Below are 6,209 nucleotides of genomic sequence, written 5' to 3'. Positions count from 1 at the left end.
TTAGGAAGGAAGGAAGGAAGGAAGGAAGGAAGGAAGGAAGGAAGGAAGGAAGGAAGGAAAGAAGAAGGGAAGGAGGGAGGGAAGGAAGGAGGGAGGGAGGGAAGGAAGGAGGGAGGGAGGGAAGGAAGGAGGGAGGGAGGAAAGAAGGAGGGAAGGAAGGAGGGAGGGAGGAAAGAAGGAGGGAAGGAGAGAGGGAAGGAAGGAAGGAGGGAGGGAGGGAAGGGAGGGAAGGAGGGAGGGAGGGAAGGGAGGGAAGAAGGAAGGAGGGAAGGAGGGAGGGAAGAAAGGAAGGAGGGAGGGAAGGGAGGGAGGAAGGAAGGAGGGAGGGAAGAAAGGAAGGAGGGAGGGAAGACATTTATTATTTACGTACAAAGAATCACGCTCAACGCTGACGAGGCAGATAGAAAATCAGAAGAGTGGAAATGCCCCGCCCCCAGGAGCTCATTCCTACCCTAACGGGAGGATAACGGGAAGGGTCGTGTCAGCCGCAGGCCGGGTGGGAGGGTCCCTGGGGCGCAGGGATGCTCACACCTCTCCTTGAGCGCCTCCTTGAATCTGCCGCTGACCCAACCATCAGACAGTGCCACGGACTTTGATGTCATGGTCTTCAGTGGCCGTGGCTCGTGTGGAGGCCGGGGATGCACCGTCCACAGTGGTGCTTGCCAGCTCCCCTCCCCCTCCACAAGGGAAGGATAACAGCTTCAGAGCTTCTAGTGGGATCAGGGCTGGTGGTCTGGAGAGAGCAAGGCCAGTCCTGGGGCCTGAAGGCTTATCTGCCCATCAGGGGTGAGTGCTCACCGTGGCGAGGACGGCGGGCCCCCTTCTGCCCGTTCTCCACTAGGGGAGTTGGGGCTGCTGTCAGAGGCTCGTGTTGGTGTGGGCATCATCCTGGCAGGGCTGAGCTGAGGGTCCTGCCTACGGTGAGCAGCTGTCATCAGGGTCTTTGGGGTGCTGATTCCTCAGAATCCCCCGGTGGCGGGCAGCCCACAGCTGAGAAGCCAGAGGAAGACCCTAAACAGAAGCGTCTTACAGAGATCGTGGTAAGATCATCCTTCAGCCTCGGCTGCCCCGGGACAGCTGTACCCCCACCCCCACTCCTCGGCAGGAGAGGACGCGGAGACAGACAACTTGCTCCAGACTCCAGACTGTGCCTCCTACCCTCCCCCCAGGGACGGCCTGACAGCCCACGGGTCAACCTCCCTCCCCTCAGGGAATGGGGAGGATCTGTGTCGCAGGTGTGCACAGACGTGAGCACGTCTCTCTGAATGTGTGTGAGTGTGGCTGTGTGCGTACAAGGGTGAGGGGGGCCCTGTGCTTAGGAGGTTTGTGCTGTGGGGAAAAGGTGAGGATTTGGGAGGTTGTTGCTGTGAGTACGTGTGCCTGCCTACACATTGGAAGTGTGTTTGTGAAGGCCAGGGCAGTGGAGGGGATGTTCCTGTGGGTATAGGGATGGTGTGTGTTTGGGATATGAGTGTATGGGAAGGAAGTGTTAGGTGCCCACGCATCTGTGCATATGCCTGGGGGAGGAAGATCAAGGTGAGGGGTGTGTGTGTGTGTGTGTGTGTGTGTGTGTGTGTGTGTGTGTGTGTGTGCGCGCGCACGCGCGCACATATATGGTGTATACCTGGGAAGGATGGGGAGGTCTGGGGGATAGGGGATGTTAGGGATGTGTGTATGGATGGGGTGTATAGGGGACGATGTGGGGTGGGCATATGTGTCTGAGGATAGTGTATGTCTGAATGAATGGAAGGCTTATCTGGGATGGATGGATAATGGAGTGAATGGAAGGATTATGGATGAATGAATGAATGAATGAATGAATGAATGAATGAATGAATGAAAAGTACTTACTATGTGCCAAACAGTATTTGGTGTACGGGCACAGGGAGAACTGTGTGGAATGGATGTGTCTGGGATGTGTAGGTATGGGTTGTCTATACAGTGGGGTGGGGTATCTACCTGTAATAGTAATAATAATAATAGCAGCTAGCATTACGTGACACATGAAGGGTTGCAAAGCATTTTACAAATATTTCATTCCCTCCTCACAAGAACCTGGCAAATGGGTGTTATTCTGATTCCCATTTTACAGAAAAGGAAACTAAGAGACAGTCAAAAGTTAGGTGACTTGGCCAGAGTCACCTAGCTAAAAGTGTCTGAGGCTGGATTTGAAGGTGAGAGTGCAAATGTAGGGGTCGGGGATGGGACAGTGGCATGTCTTATGGGTAGGTGTCTGCAGTGTATGTGTGTGTGTGTGTGTGTGTGTGTGTGTGTGTGTGTGTGCTCGCCCGTGTGCCTGCCTGGAATATGTGTGTATGGGAGGTAGGGTCTGTGTATAGTGAGCATTTTTCTGTGCATGTCTGGGGAAGACAGGGATGGTACATGTGTGCTCTGAGTGTGTGCGTCTGTATCTGCATGTGTGTCTGCCTGGGAGCTGTCCATACGTGGGCATGCCTGTGTGCAGTGGAGGAGGGGACCTCTGAGTGTGTGGATCTGTCTGTGGGCTTGGGAGCATGTCCAGCCCCTCCCTGAGCCAGGGGAGGGAGGGGGGAGGGACGGAATGAGGAGGGGGAGGAGAAGGTTGGCTCCAGACCCCACAGGCCTCCCAGCTCCATTCTTTCTGCTGCAGAAAATATTTGCTTTTTTCCACGACTCGTAATTTTTCTCCCCTCAATAACTACCAGATGTGGATTCTGTGGTCTCCCATCCCCATGGCAACCAGAGGCTCCCACCACAGGTCTGCATGAAAGCAGGGCGTCCCATCGGGCCTGGCTGGCTGCGGGCACCGGCCCCTGCTCCAGCCCATTTCCTGCCTCCATCACGTCCTCCCTCTCCTCCTCTGCCCCTCACCCAAGACCCCTGGAGCAGGGGTTCAGGAAGGCCAGGCAGAGCTGGGTGGCCTTGGCTCCCGCCTGCCCTGCCACCCCCCTCCCACCAGTGAGTGCCTCAGCTTGGCAGCCGTCCGTGAAAGCCAGGACAGACAGAGGAAGGTGGGGGAGGGTGGGTTGACCCTCAGGGCCAGCCCATGTACATCCTGGGTAAACACCAAGCCTGGCGCCCTGGGTAAGCAGTGGTGGGAGGAGACGCTGAGTTGGCACTGCCTGAATGGGGGCACTCAGCAGGGAAGGATCAGTGGCAGCCCCAGTGCTGGAGAGAGCAGGGCTTGGGCTGGGCATGCTGAGGGTCTGGTCTCGAGGACCCCTCAGCTTGGGGTCGTCTGAAGCCAGAGAGGACCTTCTTCTCCCGGAGCCTGGGTGGGGCAGGACAGAGCCCAGACAGAACACTTCAGCTGGCTTCTGAGATGGGGCTGGATCCTGAGGTCGTCCCCTGGGAAGGACCAGGGCTGAGGAGCCAGGATCCCAGAGGGAGGCCACCCCCCCCCCACCCCCCATTCCCCACCCCCCCCTACCCCCCATTCCCCACCCCCATTTTCAATTCCTTCAGTGTCAGCCCCTGCACAGACCAGGTGCTGACCACATGCTTGGTCCTGGTGGAGGGGAGGAGAGGGGAAAAAGAGACACAGGCATCCCACCCCCAACACTGGGAGGACAGTGTAGGGGGGTCAGTCTACTCTGCCAGGGGCCGGTGGAGCCAGGCTGATGGTGAGGACAGGGTGGGTGAGAGGCAGGGGACGCATTCTGGGAGACAGAGCTCGGTGGGCTTCCTGGAGGCTGGTGGAGATGAGGAAGTCAAAGGATCTGTTCACCCTCTCCCTGACCCTTACTCTGCATTTCTCTCCTTTTCCCTTCCTGGTAGGGTTCCCCCTGGACGCGGGCTTCCCCTATTAACTTGTAAGCTGCAAGCGTTGTCGTTGTTTGCCACCCCAGCGCGGGGGAGGGACTACTCCCTATGAACATCCCAGAAGAGGGGGTAAAACAATGTGGAAGCTCTCGCAGTGCCTGGGAGCAAGGCTCTCCCCTTCTCTGTGGGCCTCAGTATTGTCCTCTGTACAACGGGGATAACGGCCTACACCACCCCACATTTGAGAGAAAAGCCTGTGGAAATGGCAGGATTCAGGTCTTGGTTCCATAATATTCTACCTGTTCATCCAGTCATGTCCCTTCTCTGGGCCTCAGTTTACCCATCTGTTATTTGAGGTCAGAAGACCTGGAATCAGTACGGCCTCAGTTCACCCATCTGCAAAATAAAAGGGTTGGACTGGACTCTGGCTGAATCTCTGGTTTTTCGGTGGGAAGGCCAATGTCCAGGGGGCACGTCAGTGTGGGCAGAACGGATTACGGCATCCTAAATTTCAAGCTGGGACAGAGCTCAGAGATCACCTTGTACAGCCCCCTCATTTTAGGAATTTGAGGATTTCAATTTCAGGAAACTGAGGCCTCCCAGGTCACACACATAACGAGACATTGAAACCAACTCCAACATTTTGAAGATGAGGAAACTGAGGCAACCAGAGGTTAAATGACTTGCCCAAGGTCACACAGCTAGCAAACATCAGAGGGCAGATTCAATCCCAGGGTTCTGTCCCCCTTGCCCCTTTGAGCCAGGAATCAAATCACATCTGGCCCCAAACACAGTTCCTTTGCCCTATGCTAGGTTGTGGTTGTGAATGAGGAAAAGACAAATCAAGCCAGGGTCACTCTGTCTAGGCCCTGGAATGCCAGGCTGAGGTGGTGTCAGCCTTTACCTCGGGGTTGGTTGGGGGGGGGGGACCCTGGAGGGCAGAGGCGGGGACAGAAGCAGAGCTGGGGGAGGGGCCTCTGGAAGGCTCCAGGGCAGTCGGGAGGCCGCCCCCCCCCACCCCCTTCCCAGGGAGCCTACAGGCTGGGGCCAGGCAGGGGGCTTCCTGCCTGAAGACAAGGGAGGACAGTGCAGAGGGGACAGTGGAGCTCTGTGCCGGCTCTCTGGGGGCACCGAGGAAACCTCAGAAACTGAACGTTTGCGCTGGAAGGGGCTGAGCCAGGGCCAAGCTGGGCCAGGCTGCAGCTGCCGCAGTCTGGAGGCCCGGGTAGGGGTGGCAGAGAGCAGAGGAATGTGCCAGGGCACAGCCTCCACCAGCTCCTCGAAGCTTTCCTGGCCTTCTCCATTTAGAGCCAAGAGGCCCCTTAGTGGCCTTCAAGGCCCACCTGCACTCTTTACAGATGAAGAAACTGAGGGCCAGAGGAGTTAAGTGACTGTGCCAAGGTCACAAAGGCACAGCAGGTCCTCTTCCCATGAGGCCACCTCGTCTTACTGAGAAGGAGACATGCCTAGGGTCCCATCAGATTCATGCTCGGGAGCCCCCATTTCATAATTAGAACCACAGAATCTGGTGCTGAGAAGCGACGTCTGAGGCCAGCTTATGCAGTCTTCCCCTGAACAAGAATTCCCCCCCATCACCCCCAGCAAGGGCCACCCAAAGTGGAGTGGGCCAGCCTTCAGTCTGGAGCTTTTCCTTAAAACTGGGCCAAAATTGGCCTCCCAGCTGCTCCCTGACTGCTCCTGGGCGGGCCCTCTGGGCCCCGGCAGAAGAGAATTAATTCTTCCTTTGTCCCTTCTCCTGCCCAGTTACAGTCCTAGCTCCTTCAAGGGAGCCTCCCACGGCACGTTCTCCCAAAGCTGGCACCGGGGACGGCCCTGACCAGGGGAGGCGGGCAGGCAGGACATCGCCCAGGCTCAGGAAAGATACACATCTTTATTAAGAAAGCTTCTAGCAAAGACCCTCCCCACACACACAAACACACGCCTGTCGGAAACCCATCCTGCGGGGTATCTCCGCCAGAGGTGCCTGGCTCCTCCAGGAGCTAGCTCATAAATACACCTGTCCTCTAGATGTGGTCACAGGCGTCTCCTCCCATGTCCACCGTGGAGCAGTCAATACCAGCTTGACTGCAGAGGAAGGCAGGGCTGGGGGCAGGGCTGGCACTGAGCAGGGTGCAGAGCAGGGGGAAGGGAGGGTAGGGGAAGGGACCGAACTGGGCACGGCCACAGGGGAGAGGGACAGCTGGGCTGGGCCAAGGCAGACAGAGGGCAGGAAGCAGTTTCAGAAGCTCAAGAAGGCCAGCTCTCCTCCACGAGGTACCATCAGCCAGGCTGACTGGAGTGCTCCTGACTTAGCCATAAAGAGGTTCTCCTGCTCTGGGCACTCCCCGGGCTTTGGCCAATGAGAAACTAGACCAGCCAGGGCTCTCCTGGCTGGCCAAGGCTCCCTTAACAAGAAGGCAGCCTCTGGTCTGGGCTGTCCTGGCTTTGGCCAACGAGGAGCCAGGCTG

The sequence above is a fragment of the Vombatus ursinus genome, unplaced genomic scaffold (assembly GCF_900497805.2).
Source record: "Vombatus ursinus unplaced genomic scaffold, bare-nosed wombat genome assembly UNPS02015411.1, whole genome shotgun sequence".
Taxonomy (NCBI): domain Eukaryota; kingdom Metazoa; phylum Chordata; class Mammalia; order Diprotodontia; family Vombatidae; genus Vombatus; species Vombatus ursinus.
The sequence above is the reverse complement of the archived record's forward strand: the minus strand, read 5'-3'. Positions refer to the sequence as shown.